Raw genomic sequence first — 19264 nt, 5'->3', positions numbered from 1 at the left:
CAATAGCCAGGAAGCGGAGTGAGAACGGGGGAGCTGGGAGGAGCTGGGAAGCAACACTCGCCTGCAGGCCAGCTCCAGTGTTACATCTCTGTCTACCAGGCCCCATCTCCTAAGGGCATATTTAGCTATGAATTCATCAATGGATCAATCCTCTCACAACTAGGGCACCCCATAGTCCAATCACCATCCAAAAGCCCACCTCTGAATGCATTAGAGGGATACATCCTATATCTAAAATATATTGCTATGTGTTATTTTAGGCTTTATTAAGTGCCTCAACTTTCCATCACAGAGACAAAAAAGTCCCTGAAAAAAAATCAACTTGAAAGGAGAAAATTTTAATTTTCCCTCACAGTTTGGGTGGTTTTGTTTTTTGATTGGTTGGCCCATTGCTTTGGGGCCCAAACTAAGGCAGTATATTGTGGAGGGGTGTATGTGGTGGGACACAGCCTGTTGGTTGCAGGGGAAGAGAGACAGATGGGTAAGGGGAGATGGAGAGAGAGAGATGGGAGAAAGACAGACAGACAGACAGACAGACAGACAGACAGACAAAGGTGTGCTAAGGTCCCGATATCTCCTTTGTGAGAGGATATGCCTGCAGTGACCTATCCTTTATACCCCATGCCTTATCTCCTAAAGGGTCCACCAACTCCTTTCAGTATAGGGAACATTTCTGGTCTAAACTGTAGCAATGTGCTTTACTCCATGGATTCTTCCAAGACCTTCATATCATAGGTTTACTACTGTCTCAACTTTATAGATGAGGAAACTAAAATTTTCAAGTTAAATAAGTGCCCTGAACACACAGTTGATAAAGAGCAGTATATTTCAAATTTCAATCATCTTACTACAAAAGTGCTGCACTTATTTATTTGTCTATTAATAACTATAATACCTGAAAATTGTAAAACTTTTCATGACAGTTTCAGCTTCTGAGCACCATGTTTGGTTTTCAGTTGCTTATAGCACTATGTAATAAAATCAAAATATAGTGCTGAATTATTTTTAGTACTGCACTGTATCTTAGCAATCGTTTGTATTGTTATTGGACATGTTGTAGTGAGTATCTGACAAAAAGGAAAAAATGATTTTAAGTTATATTTCATCATAATTTGACCAGGAAATGATTCTTTTCCTTTGTTTGCAACTTTACCCCAAAAGGTTTGATCCCTTCCACTCTTCTGGACTAGCTGAATCTTCTCTCTGTTGTTAGAAGTGTCACTGATGTAAATACACAGAAAAAGAAATAAACAATCTGTATAATTTTCAAAGGACAAAAATGTGCATAAAAACCAGGAATCAATCTTACTTTTGGTAAACATAAGCCTGCTAACTTAATGAATTTTTTATGTTTCTGGGTATTGCAACTGGCTTTATTGCTTATGTTGTGTATTTATACATCACTTGGAATTGCCTCTCTTGATTTTTTTTTTCATGTGCTTTGTCTTTTTGGATCCAGCAAAAAAAAATCATGTGATACTCCCATGTCATGTTCATATACTTTGCATTCCCTCTTCTAGATTCTGTTTTGAAAGCAAGCAAGCATCTCTTTTTATTACAAACCATTAAATGATAATTTAGTCAGTATGCCTTTTACTTGTGTAATTTCAAGCTAATTGTTCGGCTGTGTATTTGTCCAAACCAAAATAATTGTGCTTCCTTTCTTCTCTAGCCAATCTTTAACTTAAAAATGAGAAAGTGAAAGGATGCACTTGCGGGGGAGGCCTCGTCCTGGAACTTCTGATGGGCCCAAGGTCAAGGGCAGGTGCAGTCTGGGTGAGATGCCATATCCATTCTGGCTCTGCTTTTGCCAAGGCCTGCTGAATTTATGCCAAATCCTTGCCTCAGTGCTCTCAGAGGTTGTCAAATACCAGAACATACGATGATGCTCAGCTGTGTGTCATCCAGTCGAAGCCAATTCCAATGTTCGGATGCACCATAACAGAGCTGATATTGACAGCTCTGACATTTATGTTTCTTCCAGCAGCTTCAGTGTGTGGATCAACTCAGTGGTTCTGGGAGAACTTAAAGCATCAATTGAGTGGTCATTACATATTCAAAAGAAAGATAAAAAGGCATATGATGCTGTTTGACTGACTGACTTGCTAAGTACAAATCAGAGACTCTTCTTTTCCTTGAGCATTAGAACAAACAAGTTGCTTTCTTTTTCTGGATGTATTTTCTTCAAAATTTTTATGCGTTTCTTTGAAACCTGATGTAAAGGACATTTGTTAGCTATCTGATGTCTGGTTCTGATCAGTCACTGTTAAGCCAGATTAGTTAAGCCTAATTTAATACTCATATTATAAGTCGGTGCTAAAAAAGAGAAGCCTGGGATCATTGGCCAGGAAAGGCACTAAGGATAGCAGACCTATTTCCAGAGCAGGCAAAAGTGGTCCATTCCCAAAGCAAATGGCACCAACATTAACCCCCTCTTACATTAATACACACACACACACACACACACACACACACACACAAATGCAATAGGTTTTAGTGGCTGTAAATGCCGTCTCCCATCTCATAACAAATTGCTGTGTCTGGGAATAAATCTATCATTTCCTGAATTCTGTCTGGCCATGGGCCAATGGGCAATGTACATCAAAATTAGAAAAGATAGGAGGCAGTTCTTGGTCCCAAATTGATCTGAATGAAGATAGAAAGCTTAAAAGCTGCCTTCCTGCTTCTAAGGTTCACTGTGTGTGTACACGACTAAAGGACAAGATTCAAGAAAATAGCAGGAAGCTGTCTACCGCTTAGAGAAACTCTCGCTTGACTCGATTCCTTTACAGCATCAACGTTATCTGCATGGAAGCGAAGCTCCCCGCAGCAAGCACTGAAATGCAAAATGGAAATGAGGAGGGGAAATGCCCTTTTCTGTGTCTGTCTTAGAAAATGTCCCTGGAGCATCTGCTGGCTGTCTCACTGAGAGGTTTTATGTGACCTCAGTACACAGTGCAGAAGCCACTCAGGGAAAACCCGTATGCGTGCTGGCTTGACCTACCATGCGGCAAAGCCAATACATTTTATCCTAATGAAATATCCACACAAATCTCTGGTCTCATGCTCAGAAGGTACTTGCTCCCTAATCATGTTAAGTCTTGCTTGGAACTTCAAGGCAGCTTTCTGCAAAATGGCATGGAATTTACTGTTAACAGAGTCAGGAAAGGTTAAGGAGAGCTAGCCTGGGTCATTGTTCTAGAAGCAATATTTAACTCATTCCATATGTATGCTAAGAGGATATATCCCAGTAACCAACTTGAACAAGGAAATAAAATCTAAGTATTATATGAGAAGAATATTTAATAGTTTTATTTCTTAAAAAACATGAAGCTTGAAGTAGAAAACTTCTCTGACAACTACACACAAGAGTCCACATATCCACATGAACACCTGGACACTATTTGTTTTCTAGGATTATAGTAACAAAGAATCATACATTAGGTGGCTTAAACAATGGAAAATTATTTTCTCATGGCTATGGAGGGTAGGAATTTGACCTCAAAGTGCCTGCAGGATCACAGTTCACTGAAGACTCCAGGAAATACTCTTTCCTGGCCTCTTTCTTTCTTCTGGCAGTTGACCTGTAACTCCTAGCATTCCTTGGCTTGTAGGTTCATCACAACAATCTCTGCCCCCACCATAAAATGAAACTTTGTTGTGCACCTATGTCTGTCTGTCCTCTCCTGATCTTATAAGAACACCAGGGCTGGGGAGATAGCTCAGTGATCTAAGTGCCTGCCTGGCAAGCGCAAGGAACCAGTTTTGATCCCTGGTACAGCGTGCTGTGCCAGTCACAGTCCCCAGTAGTGCCGACCTGGTCCTGAAAAGGGACATGGTGGCACTCACCCGTAATTGCAGTGCTGGGGAGGCAGAGACAGAAGGATCGCTACAAGTGTGAGCTGTGTAGCAAGATCCTGTACCAAGTAAATAAAAGAATAAATTTAAATAAAGAACACCAGTCATCGAGTCACTGGCTTTTAATCCAGGACGGCCTTATCTAAATTTGATCACAGCTATAATATTGCCAAATAAGCTCACGCCACCTACATCAGGGATGATGACTTTGACACATCTTTTATTTTCCAGTTAATTTTACTGAGAAAGCAATAGCAATGAGACAGTTTCAAAACAGGTTACAATAATTAATACATTGGACAGTTACAATAATTAATGACAGTTACAATAATTAATGCATCGCATATTGTTGTCTTCATAGTGGTTATTCCTAGTACAAGATGCAGACATGATATCGTGTCTAAACTCTATTAATACAAATGTTTCTTCTCATTGAACTACGAGAAAGTAGCTGGATAGTCTATGCTATTTTGTATATACAGATATATATTTTTTTCACTACAAAATGGTCCTTCATTTATATTCCCGTTTTTGCTTAGTTTTGTCAGAGATGGGTATTTAATTGCCGTTCAAATATTGTAGGTGCATGAATTCAGCAAATTAATCCAGGATAGTCCAGTAGACCATAATATTAGTGGGTGATCCACAAAACTGGCAATGTCAGAAATTGTTGACTTGAGCCTTTTAAAGCTCAGCATAACTTTTACACATCTTTATTAGGTGACATAATTCACTCCAAACCAGACACACACAACAACAACAAAAAAAGTAAGAACAATGACATAAAATTCAACCAAAAGTTATTATGGAAATACATGACAAAAATCTCCTTACACTTTTACAGCTTTGGAACCTTGAGGCAGCTTTCTGTAGAATGGCATGGAAAGGTTAGGAAGAGCTATCCTGGGTCATTGTTCTAAAGTGGTATTTAATCCCATTTGTATGCTAAGAGGATATAGCCCACTGTATTAAGCAATCAACATAAATAGGAAAATGTTGTCATTTATACGATCTTGGAGACCCATGAGTTTAAAAACAAACAAAATGTTCCTGGAAAGCACAAGTATTGCTAATATTGAGACCAGAAAGAAATGAATTGCTGAATTAAGATTTTCCTACAGGCAGAAAGCAGAGTACATACAAAATAAAATACTATTTTCCTAGCACTATATACATCCTTCATTTTAAGTGAGAGTCAAATGTAAAAATAAAACAATAATAAAAGGAAAATGTGTTCTATAAGTCACTTAAATCCAAAGCCCGTATTTAAATATTAGATATCAATGATTATCAAAGAAATTTAGCTTTACTAGAAATTACAAGGTCATGTAGAGCTCATCAAAGATTTATACTTCAGTGTCTCTAATGTATTTTTTGGTAGCCTGGTATTTGATTTCCATCAGCGCAAAACACACACACACACACACACACACACACACACACACACACACACACACAGAGTGATTCCCTAGTCAAGAACACACTTCTGCAATTCAAGGAAACTTTAGAAAGCTACAATAAGGAAACACCAGTAACATTTTTTTTTTTTTCTTTGCAGAACCGGGATTGAACTCAGGCCCTTGTGCTTGCAAGGCAAGCGCTTATTCTACTGAACCATCTCCCCAGCCTTTCTTTAAGCATTTTAAAACCTTTACTCAATTTGACAGAATAAGTCTGTGTCTACTGACTTTATTTTTTTCTTATTGCTGCTATATTGAATGATTTTTCCAGATGTTCTTTTAAGTCTATGTAAAGAAACAAAAGTTATATAGATTCCAAATGAAGTAAAATACTATACATTTACAGATGACTTACTTCTTTACAAAACAAATCTGAGAGGGAAAGATTTACCAAAAATCAAAGATCTGACCCAAATTAATAACTGGATTTATAAAGGTCAGAGAATACAAAGTTGATACATAATAATGTCGTATTTTATAATTAGCAATAAACAATTGGAAAATGGAATTCTAAAATATTACTAGATAATATTTTGCATATAATTTATATATAACTTTTTTAAAAATGTTTTTATTCATTTTAATGAGAAAAAAAGATAAAATAGCAATGAAACAGTTTCAAAACAGGTTAGTAGAACAATTACAATAATTAATACATTGCATAATGTTGTCTTCCTAGTAGTAATAATGAGGACAAGATGTAGACGTGATATCTTCTCTAAACAATATTAGTATAAACCTTTCTTCTCAGTGAACTAAGAGAAAGTACCTGTATATCCATCCTATCTTGTATATATATATTTTTTGTTTTCACTACAAAACAGTCCTTTACTTATATTCCCCTTTTTTGTTTTATTTTGTCAGAGATGGGTGTTCCATTACTGTTAGAGAAGCTGTATTTGGAGAAGTCTTTAAAGGACCTTTTCATACTTGATGCCAGTCCAAATATTGTAGGTACTTGTATTCAGCAAAATAATCCAATATAGCCCAATAGTCCATAATAGTAGTGAGTTACCAGTACAACGGCAATTGTCCAAAGTTGTTGACTTGAGCCTTTTACAGCTCAGATATGAATATAGCTTTACTTTTTATACCTCATATACTTTTTATACTTTTCTGCTAGATGGTTAACCAAGTTAAAGCAAGACATATAACTAAATATGTAATTTTTGCTATCTGATAAGGTCAGTCAAATCCCCTCAGGATTTACCCTGGAACCATGTACAGCCCCTTGTGGATCTTCTGTCAGTGTCAACCATCTGGATGAGTCACAGCCATTGCTTGACCAGTTTGCTCTCTGTGAAAGCCTGAGAGAATTTTTTCTCTCTAGGTGACTCTCCTTAGGCACACTATGCATCATGAATCACTTTCTTCTGTGGCCCCATAATTAGTTACAGGTTATCACACCAGAGATTCTCCTATGTCCTGAGTCCTCACTGACCTTGAAGGACTACAGTCAACATATTGTCTATCTTTTTAACCCATCTATCTGTCTAATTTTTTTGTCTGCTAACTTTAGTTGTTAAACATCCAGAAGAGAAGCTTACTCATATTATTATCCTATAACAGAGGCATCTAAGCTTAAGATCATGATTTGTCTGAATATCACATACCTTTGGGGGCTGGGGAGATTGCTCAGTGGAATAAGTGCTTCCCTGGCAAAGGCAAGGACCTGAGTTCAACCCTTGGTTCCACCAAAAAAAAAAAAAAAATACCTGAATATCACATACCTTAGACATAAAATGAAACTGCTATTTTCCAACAGTCATAGATATCCTAAAATTTAAATCCCTATAGAATGTTAAAAAACAATTACACATTTTTTACACAGATATTTAGAAATCAAACCATATTCAACAGTGTAGCAGTACAATCCTGCTACATTCTGTTTTTATTGTCCCTCATTTACTTTTATTATCTTTTTTATTTACGTATATTTACTTTAAAGAGAGTATAGCAATAATTGATATGACATTAGAAGCAGTACCCATTTAAAAGACCAGAATGACAGGTATTTTAAGTATGGTTTTATTATTATACATTGTTGTCTACAATGTACCTGCTTAGTTCACAGATATCAGCATATAGGGCTAGTCAGGGTGAGAATTCTACCCATTAACTGCTATTTTCAAAAATCCAATGGAGATTCTTAGGACCATTGCCTTAACCATCTTGTTTATATAAACATATGGTTTTGTCCCTTCCATATTTCCTAACTTCTTTCCTTTCTCTCTCTACATTGTTTAATCCTTAAGTTCTCTCTTTTCATTTAACTGTGTTATATCTTTCAATTTTTCTTTCTTCTTTAGAGTTAATACACTAAGGAGACAATATGATATTTACACATGTGGGTCTGATTTATTTCACTTAGGAGTATGGCTTCAAATTGCATCCACTTTCAAATGAAGGCTTCAAAATTACTTTTTTGCATCTGAGTAACGCTCCATTGTATAAAAACTCCATGTCTTTTTAATCAGCGGTGAAATTGTCTCAATCATATTTATTTCTCAGTAAAAATAAATTTTAAAAAAGAAAAAAAAAGATAAGGTGGATGAACGTATTTATAGTTGCATCCACATCTTCTAATCTGTTCCACTGGTCGTCAGGTCTAATTTTTTGCCAATACCATGCTGATTTTTTTCACAGTAGCCTTGTAGTATAATATCAACTCTGTAATTGTAATGTCTCCTGCCTTGCCTTTGTTGCCCAGGATTGCCTTTGCTATTCTAGGTCTTTTCTAGTTCCAAATAAATTTTAGGAATGATTTCTCTAGATCTGTGAGGTATGTTGGTGGTATTTTGATAGGGATTACATTAAATCTGTATAACAATTTTGGGAGTATGGCCATCTTCACAATGTTGGTTCTTCCTTTCCAGGAGCAGAGAATATCTTTCCATTTTCTGAAATCCTCTATGACCTCTTTTTTCAGAGTACTGTAATTTTCATTGAATAGAACTTTTGCTTCTTTAGTTAGGTTAATTCATAACTATTTCACTTTCCAAAGTGTCATTGTTAAATGTATTGTTTCTCTAATTTCTCTCCCAGTAACACCAGTAACATTTTTAATGCTACCTTCTAACCAAATACAATCATATGGGACTGAATGTGGTTCTCTTAAGTTGAAGTTCAGCTCCCAGAAGATTTTTCTGCAGATGCGTAGCTCCCATTACACAGACAAAATCAGTAGGAGAATAGGATTTGATTTTTAGGTACTCACTTTAGAGCTAAATGTGTTGGGATAAGTTGGAAAGTCGATGATGCTGCAATTTGTGCAAAGATCTCATGCTTATTTCAAATCTCTTTCTCAATTTTCCAAATGGTGGGTTTCATTTCCACTGCTCATCCTTTGAGTACTCTTTTCTTTCTAATTCTAACAAACTGTTTTGTTCCTTTTCAGGCTCTTTTTTCAACACCCTGGGCAGCAAAGTTAAATTGCCTTAAAAATTTTACTTGTTAGTCTTCATTTTCTTATTTAAAACAGTTTTTAAGGATGTAGACATGCAAGGTAGGCAGAAAAACAAAGGCCACCGAAATGCGCAGTTTACCTCCTGAACCCTGAAGCTTGTATCACCTTACTTGGCAAAAGAGCGACTATGACATTAAATGTCAGAAGAGGTGATGGTGTTAATCTAGAGAGGAAGCGGCAATCTGGGTCACGTGGGTCGGGCCTAATCGCAATCGCATAGACACTGCTAAAAGAGAGGCAGAGAGAGCTGAGACAGATGCAATGCGCAGGAGAGCAGGCACTGCCTATGCAGAGCACAGCGAACTGCCTCCGCGAGCCAGGGAGTGTCAGCCGCCAGGGGAAGAAGCGTGGGGTGCACCCCTGCAGCCTGTGGAAGGAGCCTATGTCACATATGCAAACTGCAGCATCCAGAGCTGTGAAAACAGTACTGTTAACGCATTAAATTATCTAATTTATGGCATTTAGTTACAACAAAGAATACTAATAAAATTGGAGAAAACACAGGAAGCAGAAAAGGTGAGAGCAAGCAGCCCTCCCATCCCCCGCACTGATCCAAACCATTTAGGCAAGCGGCTTGTGCGCGGGGCCAGAGAAGCTCTGTGTTTCACACACACCATCCTAAACCTTATGCGATCTCAAGTGTGATGGTCCCCGGGGTATGAAGGAGAAAACTGCCTGCCAAAGTTCCATACAACAAGTGGACGTAAAGCCCAGGATGACGACGCCGCCGAGCGTTCTACTCGCGACTCCCCGCTCCCCACGGCTGCTGCAGCTCTCCATGGTGTCCCTTGTTCTTTCCAGCTGTGCAGCACACTTGAAACGTGCACCCGTCACTCTTCACCCACTGCCGGCATTTCCTTCTCTATGGCAGGGATTGACCAGTTGCATCGCTGGCTTTTGCAAGAATCACAAAGCATGCAAATAATTCATAAAACAATGTGCTTCAAACACCATGGCTTGCACTCCTGAATTCCTCCGTCCTGGGCCTACGCTATCTAGACAGGTCAGTGGTTCCTCCACACTAAACCTTTTCTAATCTTACATTAGACAAATTCCCAGCAATTCTCTGGTTTCCAAAGCAGCAAACTTCTCTGGGTAAAACAGACTTTGAGACGGATGGGCCACATTTTATTCATCCCACTAAGCTCTCCTCTTCTCCCAGCCTCTACAACGGCTCCCTCTACAACCTCCAACTGTTCTGTGTAGTCCTGATTCCCTGTAATTTGGGCCTCTGTGTTTCCTGAAAACAGGGAATCGCTAACAAAACTTCATTCGCTTTGAGAACTATATCCGTATACACACATACACACACACACACACACACACACACACAGTCTCACACACACACACACTACAGCTTAGAAGTTATTTATTTCTTGAGGTGCACAAAGACAGGTGCAGAAGTAGAAACTTCTTAATTTCTCCATACTTAAAGGTAACCTGATTTTCAAGCCCCCACTTCTGCTAATACTGGAAAAGGACTTCTATTTTCAAGCTTGCTGGGTATTTCTTCTCCTTGCCGAATCTCTCCCACTCTGCCCAAGTTTCCTTGCTGGGGAAGATACATAAATTCTCAGGCTTCTAGCTAGGCTGCTTGGGGTAGGGGGTTATGGTCTGAGAGTCCTCCTCCGGCCTGGCCTGCTCTGGTCTCCCTGACTGTTGTCGGTTTTAGCCTGTTTCTCCCGTGTCCAGGATTTCTGGCTCCTACCTGGTAGCAGGGCTGTTTCTGTGCCCAGGGAGTTCTGCAGCTTGGCTGCCTTCCCCTCAGCACTTGATGAAGCAGCGGATCCCTCTGCCCCAGCTCTCTACTCTGGAGGTCCTCCCGTCTCAGTAAGCTGCTTGCTGGTCCCTCGCCAACAGATACCTCACAGGTCTCAGTGACATCTCGTGTCTCCTCAAGCACAGGCAGTGTTTCTGCTTACTTACAGCAGCCAACGAGAAAAGGATTTGAGGAGGAGCAACACAAGGACAAGCAGCTCAGGCTCCTCCGTGTCAGTGATCCCATCACTACCTCTGTTCCCCAAGGCAACGCTGCATGGGCATGGAGCCAGGAGGCACCTCCTGCAGAGTCCCACACTGGAGGGGGGACACCAGTTCCTTCTCTCAGAACCCTTAACCTCCCTGAGAGTCCTGCCTTCTAGTCCAGTTTCGAATTACAAGAGGATGAGAAACTGGGTCTTCTCCAGCATTTGCATTCAGGCTCCTCACGGAAAATTCTCTCTCAAGCCTAATCTTCAGAATCTGCTCCATTTGGGAAGGACAGCAAGGCCACAGACATCAGGAAGGCTCTGTAGTCTCCGCCTTGAGGCATAAAACCAGCACTTCTGCTTGGGAACCTGTGCTGTTGGGCTTAGCAAGTCAAGGTTTTCATTTTCAATGAAACTGCTTTTCTCCAGGGAAACTCAGGAAAGTATGTGGCTTCTCCCTGCTGTGGTCTTGCCACTATTTCAAGGCTTGGCTGTCTCGTTGGGAATTAATGGAAAGAGAGACCCCCAGATCACTTCTCCATAGACACTGAAAATGTTAGAATCTAGGTTTATGGCATGGTTTCTGACTTTACAACATATCATTATTTTTAGGGTCATTGTTCATGCATTTCTGAAAAGATGACTGTGTTTTATAAACGATGTTTTATTTAGTTGTGAAGTCGCAGTACTACTGTTATTTGCTTATTTTCACTTCAAAGTCATAGTAAAACAAGTTATGCATTTAGAGTCTTACCTGGTGTGGAATATTAGAACTAATAATACTATCCAGGGCCAGAGAGGTAGCTCAGTGGTCTAAGCGCCTGCTTGTCAGCGCAAGGTTCGATCCCGGATACCGCATGACATGCCTGCCCCGTATTGAGCATGGTGGCGCATGCCTGTAATCTCAGCACTGGGGAAGCTGACACAGGAGGATTGTCATGAGCCCAAACTGTACAGTGAGACCCTGTACCAAATAAAAAAAAAAATACTGTTCATATGTGTTTTGTAGATTACTCAATTATCTTTATATTTTGTCTCTTTTATTGGTAGAATATAATAATAGAGATATATGAGAATAAACCTAGGGACTCTCAGATCAACCCTCTTTCCTTCCCTTGCTGAATCGAATTCTTTGGAATGCAACCTGTCACTTTTAATGAAGCTACAATTGCTGAAATTTGAAAAACATTTTATGAAAGAACACATTGCTTTGTTTTACAAGATGGTGACCTTCTCGGTTTTTAATTGTTTATGCAATGCATCATAAAACAGTCACCAGTGTTCTAGTTCTGACCTCAGTAACCCACAAAGTTCTCTGCAGTCATTTTTTCCTACTCATGGGGTTCACGTGAACTTGTTGACACAGCGTACAAGCCAAAGTGCAACACGAAGCAAACTTCACACCCAGCCCCACATAGATAAGACACTGAATGAAAATAAGCATGCTTTAAAACAGTCAATTGTGAAATGAGATTGCTTCTATAATTTCTTCTATTGTGTTTGTGTTGTTATGGCAAATATTAGATCTGAATCACCAAAGAAATTACTGATAAGGAGTATATGTGTGTACTCTTTCAAATAGACAGACTTCTTAGATATGTGAAACCTAGCCTTTTATAGAAGAGTAGGCATTTCCAGAGCTTATCAGAACGTATTCAACTTTAACTGCATTATACAAAACTATTTTCATATATATTGAAGCCCATTAACAGGAAACACTGACCAAAGGCATCCTATTGTTAACACTGCCATTTCAGGGATGTATTTATTGTTTCAGTAGCCTTATGAAGAACACAATAGGTTAAAATAGTGAGTGTTCAGATTGCTACAATTATTACAGATGCTGTATATTACAGTGATTGAAAGCAGTTAAGCTAAATAGTGTAATAGAGATATTTTATTTTATGCCCAATGCTTTCTAGGAAGCTGACTATTGAAAATGGAGCTCACACCTGAGGTCAAGTGATTCAGTGACAATACCATGTGTGGCAACTTGTCCCTAGGAGGCTAGCCCCTGCAGACTTAACCTGACGGCAGCGCCATACACATCTCTTCACCTCTCACTAAGCTTCAGCTGAGTAGTCACAAGATTCTGTCAGTGTCTGGTATTTACACTGAGCATCCCACAAAGCTTTGGATGATATCGCTGCATGGTATAGTCATTAATTTATGAGACTCAAGGTACAATTTTTATTTATTTATTTATTTATTTATTTATGTATTTATTGCGGTACCAGGGATATAACTCGAGACCTTGGAATTGCCAGGCAGGAGCTTATGCTGCTGAGCCATCTCCCCGGCTCCTTCAAGGAACATTTTTAAATTGAAACCAAACCCTTTGTAGGAATGAGTATCTACAAATACAAAAAAGGAAACCAAATAAATTGATCGCAAACATTGTGACAGTATGTCATTTGCTGTTCCATTTTTGGTTCTGACACCACTATGAAGCAAGTCATAAGTGACATCTCTCTCCTGTTTCTCCTTGTGTCACTATTTTCTCATTCTAATTTCTTCAAGGACCTCTTCACAGTTTCAAAGAATATACCTGTCTCTTCTACTGACACTGGGAAAATACATGTAATGATACTGCCTGCTAAATTTTAAATTATTATTATTAATTTTTTTTTTTGGTACCGGGGATGAAACTCAGGACCTTGCCACGCAGGTGCTTTTGCCACTGAAGTATCTCCCTCACTAAATTATTTTTGAAATTAAGCTTTTCTTGTTCCTTCACATATTTCTTATAAGACATAGTATTTCAGTAGTCCTGTATTACTAAGAGATTAAATATTTAACAATTTAATTAATTAACTCAATATCAGACCAGCAAGATAGCTCAGCAGTCTAAAGCACCTGCTTAGGCAAGCATAGCCAACTGCAGGGACCATGGTTCGATCCCCATCACCACATGCTGCACCAGTCCCACCCTTAGCGCAGGCTGAGCCAGCCACAAAAAAAATTAACTCATTATTTTATTTCCTATAAGAGTATTCATATGACACCAAGCTGCTCCAAGTTCTAAGTGGTGTGATTCTACATAATACAAATTATGTTTTTCACTGGATTCTCATGGTACATCTGGAGAACACACACTATGGTTACAAAGTCATGGGCACCATGCAAACGCTTGTGCTGATGTATAAAGACCTCCCAAGAGCTCGCTGTTGGCATCCTTCCTGCGGCCTGCTCCTCACCAACGCACAACGCAGCTCCATCAAGACGGACAGAGAGACACTGACAAAGGATCTACAGATTGAGGTCCAGGGTCTCAGGATAAATCCTGGGGGAGTTTCACTGACCTTCTCAGACCAAAAAGCTACAACTCTTGTTGCATAGGTCCTGCTTTATCTTGGTCTTAACCATCCAGCAGTAAAGTATAAAAACGAAGTATGAGAAGTAAAGCCATGCTGTTATGTTGAGCTGTAAAGGACTCAGGTCAACAATTTCTGACATTCAAGCAGAAGACCCAATACTATTATGGACTACTGGACTATTTTGGAATACTTTGCTGAGTTCACACACCTATAATATTTAAATGATGGAACTAAACATAAAAAGGAGATACAAATGAATGACCATTTTGTATCTGTGTATATCTGTATAGGATAGATATACAGCTACATTCTCTTAATTCAATGAATACAGGGATTTGTTCTAATAGTGTTTGTAAATAGGATATCATGTCTGCATCTTGTACAGCAAATAACCACTAGGAAGAGAGTATGCAATGTATTAATTATTGAAACTGTCCTACCAATGTGATTTGAAACTGGCTCATTACTATTTGTTTCTCAATAAAATTATGAAAAAAAAAAAAAGAATGGACAAGCACACACATCCTGCTCTGTGGCTCCCCCAGGTTTTGCTCATTCTGCACCGTGGAGTGTCCTCTTTCATGTGGAGGAGTGGGTACTATAGAAGCAACTTTTCACACATACACACACACACACACACACACACACACACACACACACACACATATCCAGCCCCAAAAGACTTCAATAACTACATATAACTCAAAGATAAAGCCAGGGTCATGAGTTTCTAATCACATTATCTTTTCTAGTGAATTTATTATCTTTGCATAAGTCAGCACAAATCAGAGTCATAAAGCATTTAAAGCCACTAAGATTAAATTTAGCCTTCAGCTATAATGTTAGGCAAGATGATGTTAAGATGTTTTGCATAAATAACTCTAATAAAGTCATTGCCGTAAAGTGCCCATTTTTTGTTTTGCAGATAGAAGCATACAATTAGCCAAGAACAACCAAATAATAGTTACTATCAAATATAAAGAGCAGTCTTCATGGATTTTTGCACAACTCTGACAGTAGAGATGCTCTCTGCTGATAGTTGCAAAACTGTCATGCAACCTACAGAATGTTTTAAGTGAGTCAGCCTATGCTTTCATGAAGTCTCTTTTAAACTACTTGATTATGTCATTTTGTGGTTTTTTTTTTTAAATTACAAACCAAATAAAAAAAAAGTAACGAACTTCCCTCCTGACTTATGCCTAAAATTGAATCAGGCAAATGTTTTTGGATTTCCAAACCCTATTTGGATCACTATGCCATACTTTCTGAGTAATGAATACAAAAGAGCTAGCCAGGTTAGAGCCAAATGGCCCATGCATTGATAAAGTTAAAACAGAGATAAAAGCCTTTCACCATGTACTTGTCATCAAGTGTAGACTGGCGAGTGTATGCAGTGCTGTTCAGTTACCTCAGACTGAGGACTACGGTCTTTATCTCTTTTGTATCTCAAATGCAAAACTCAGTTATTTATGCGTGTTAGATAATGCTGTGAAAATGACAGCATGTAACTTGGCCAAGAAAATCGAAAGAAAATCTAGTTAAAACTAAGTCATAAAATACTCACGAGTAATGTGAAACATCTCTGACACCTAACTTTACACCTATGTAAATCTTATCTTCCCAAATTCAGCTGAGGTCTACACTCTTTAAGTTCCTCCTGATCCTCACTTCTCAAATTCCTACAGGTACACTCTCCAAATGGCCCAGTTTAGGAAAGGTCAGATAGGTGCGTGTTTCGCCTTGTTCCTTGCATTCTGTTTTATCTCCACCGGTAAGGAAGGCTGCAAATGCCATGAAAAGAGTCTGTACCTCTCTATCTCCTCTGAAGTGATCTGTGCTGTATTGAAACACAGAGTTGATATCCAGTTGAACGCATCAAAATATAAAAATGGTGCATAACTCAAGATTCCTCAAAGGAAATACCATTTTGATAAAGTGCACTCTAAATTATCTCAGTGGCTGACATGGTTCAATATTGAAAATATTATGCATCTCTAAAGGTAACCTGCATATGTGCAGTAAATCCTAGAAGAATACTCATGTAACTTTAATGACTATGTAAGGTTTACACTATCTAAAATGCACCGTGACACAAATATAAGGAGTGGGGAAAGCAATGTAATTACTAGCCTCAGGTGTTCTCCACGCCCTTCCTGGCATGTAGCTGCTGTTATCTATACTTATCATTGACGCATCATTTTACCTTCTGTCAGCAATGATTATTCCTAATTGCATACATAACAAATAAATTACAATATGTGTTTAATACTAACACTCTATCATTTCCGTTATCTTATCCAATGGTTAAGCTGGGTTAAAATTAACAAGAACAAGTTAGGGGTCAGAAATAGGCTATGAAAGGACAAGATCCTCTCGATCTTGATTTAAATCTGAAGGTCAAAAAAAAAGATTTCAAGAAATAGCATTTTGCATGAAGAATAGTTTCCCTTGTAGCAAACAAAATTTTAAATCAAATAACACTCCATGGACACCCCTGCTTAAATATCTGTGTAGCCCCATATCTCTTCCCTGGACTCTAAAATTCTTCTACTTGGGAACTTACCTCTGCCCATCATGCAACGGGACAAAGGAATCTATCATTGGAGCTCAGCACGTCCATTTTCTAGCTGGCAAGATGTGACGGAGATTCTGTTCTAACAGGAAACTCGGTTTAGCATTTGATACTATATCTCTTCTGAATGTGTCATCATTCTGGTTTTTGTTCAAGCTTAGTTCTGCAAATAAGATGTTTGTCTTTTTTTTCCAGACAAATCCAATGCAATTAAGAAGATTTAAAAACAATCAAGCCAACAAACTGGTATCTTGCAATCAGTTATTTATTCTGCATGATTGGACATGTAGCAGCTATTCACAAAACAGGTTTAGATAGTGTTGCTTCATAGCTAAATATTGCTGTAGATAAATTTAGGTAGGAAACACCAATGGAAGCACAAACATTAACACATTACCTATCAGTTCTCAAAATGTTCCCAGATTGGGCGTAGCTTCTTACACTCACATGACAGTAATTATTTACAAGAGTTCTCTTTGTCTTCCAAGAAAATGCTAGTTTGGAACTATGACAACGTTTCTCTGTAATATGTCTAGCTGTTGAAATTCCACAAAAGACTATTGTGTTTCAGTGACTTTTTCATCAATTCTAGTGGTCAGTCACACCTCCAATACTTTGATATCATGAAAGTGAAATATTTAATATATTAGGACCCTGTAGAAAATAAAACATGATGAAACTCCAAAGCCACTTCATCCTACCGGAAGCTACCGTATACATTAGTCTACAACTACAACAGGATGGTGCCTCTCTGTATCAGCTTGAAGGACACCAAAATAATAACACATTTGTGGCTGAATACATGTTCTAGGATTTCAAGAGAGTAAATACGCTGACCTAAGAGTATCATAAAAGACCTGGTATTTAGTAAGAGAAACAAGTGTAAAATCTGACCACAAGTTAGACTAAACAGAAGAAAATGGTAGGAATTATCAGAGTTGATTGCAAAGCATGTAGTTCTAAGACATAAACATCATAAGTAGCAAAAGGACAGTAAGAAAATACTATTCTAGTGAAATTAAGACTGTGAAGCATTAGTGTCCTGTTAGTCGCCTTGACCATCACCTACTATTAACAAGCCAAACATAGCGAAGCAGGGGACACATTCCTCACCTCCTATAAACTGACACAGCTATTCATCTTCCATGAGATGGAGGTCACAGGAAAACCTGGTTTCATGAGCAGAAGAGGTCTAGAAATAAATACTTGAGGTTTGCCACTAGCCATTATGAATAAGGCAAAATTAATTTATTTTAATGTTACACCCAAGAGGCACATGTTTTTCTTTCTATGTGATTACAAAAATACTGAGTGTCCCCTGAGGAAAGAAGTCCTTTTTTGGATTTCAAGAACAGACAACCCAATTTTCTCCAAGTTTCTTTTTTTTCTCCTTTGAGAGCACACTTAATTTGTTAATACAGGAGTGCATTTGTCGCCAATAAAATTCATCTTCACTCTATAAACAGATTGCCTGAAATTAGTCCTGATAGAGGGAAAGCTGGGGGAGTATACTTGGTTGCATGTTATGAAAACATAAATTCAATGGTTTAACTTGCAATAAGATTTTTATATTCAACAATCTCATGAGCAACATTTAAAAGATCCTGAAAGACCACGATTTCATGTACTTCTACCAAGCACCGGTTTTTACAATTACAGATCAAAAAAGCAAATTCTTTTTAATATACCCTTTGCTGCTACTAAATGGAGACAAACACAGCCAGGGTGTATTACTTTCAACATTTTTATTTATCCACAAAGAACGAAGTTGCACCTATGTGCAAGACACTATGTTCTGTGTTCTGAGAAGATAGGCCTTGACTGATTTCCCTCACATAGTGCTTACCTTAAAAATTGACATATAGAATGGCTCACCACGCAGGATACAGAAGTATTGTGAGTTTCATTAGCATGTTTTTGGCTGTAAATAATAGGACCCAACTTCCACTAGCTTAAAATGAAAAATTTTGTATTATGAAAAAGAGGAAACACACAGGAAAGCTGGGCCCAACCAGGTCTGCAGGGACCACCCTCCTCCCATCTTCAGCCACCATGAGAGCATCAGTGGACTATACACTGGGTCCCTTGTTCTAAAATGGCCACCAGCAGCCATCAAAGCTGCATGCTTCCTTGTTTACATCCAGCAGGAAGGCCTAGTTCTTTTTCTAAAACCCCTTTCTTTGTATTTTATTGATGCACCTTGAGCTCAAGAGAGTGTGACAAGGGGGATGAGGTCACCTCGATTGATTTAGGGAAAATGGAGGAAAGCTAAATACAATGGGTTTTTTTTTGTTTTTGTTTTTGTTTTTTTGGAAAGTAACAATGATTAGTATGTTGTGTATTGTTACTGCCAAAGTAGTTTCTCATATTACAAGATATAGGCAAGAAATAATAAGCAAACAACATAGGTACAAAACTCTGGGTTTTTTTAAAAGTCAACAGAAAATGGAAATATACTTTTTAAAGTTTCTAATACTAGAAGATATCATACAATGTCTTTTAAATAAATTGTAAGTCAAAGATACAGTATAAATCTTAGAACAAAAATTAAAATTAAGCAATATTCAGAAAATTAAATGCTTCAAAACAATTAAACTAAGAAAAAGTTTTCATGATAGCAAAGA

This window comes from Octodon degus, unplaced genomic scaffold (assembly GCF_000260255.1).
Source record: "Octodon degus isolate 3935 unplaced genomic scaffold, OctDeg1.0 scaffold00004, whole genome shotgun sequence".
Classification (NCBI taxonomy): Eukaryota; Metazoa; Chordata; class Mammalia; order Rodentia; family Octodontidae; genus Octodon; species Octodon degus.
This window is presented reverse-complemented; position numbering follows the sequence as displayed.